Here is a 360-nt window from a genome sequence, read left to right as displayed (position 1 = left end):
CATCTCTTTTGACTCCCCTGAGAGGATAAGGTAGCTACAGCCAGACTTCAAGCACGAGAGCTATGAATCCGAAGATGGCTGACCCTCACACAGACAACTCCCCTTCCACCCCAAGGCTTCAGAAGTCCTGCTTCTGTGCTTGGCTGTCAGAACCAATCCACACCCACTCTAGACTCAGCCATGCCTCCTTTCTGCTGGTCAGCTGCTTCCTGTAGATTTCGAGAGAGCCAGAGCCCCTATTCAAGCTCAAAATGTCCCGAGTTAGCAAGTTCCTGTCGGATAAAGAAAAAAGCAGGCAGCGGAGGAATTGGACCTAATAAAAATAAAAAACAAGGGGGTGGGGGGTGGGGCAGGACTGGC

The sequence above is a fragment of the Apodemus sylvaticus genome, chromosome 8 (assembly GCF_947179515.1).
Source record: "Apodemus sylvaticus chromosome 8, mApoSyl1.1, whole genome shotgun sequence".
Taxonomy (NCBI): Eukaryota; Metazoa; Chordata; class Mammalia; order Rodentia; family Muridae; genus Apodemus; species Apodemus sylvaticus.
Note: the sequence above shows the minus strand (reverse complement) of the source record.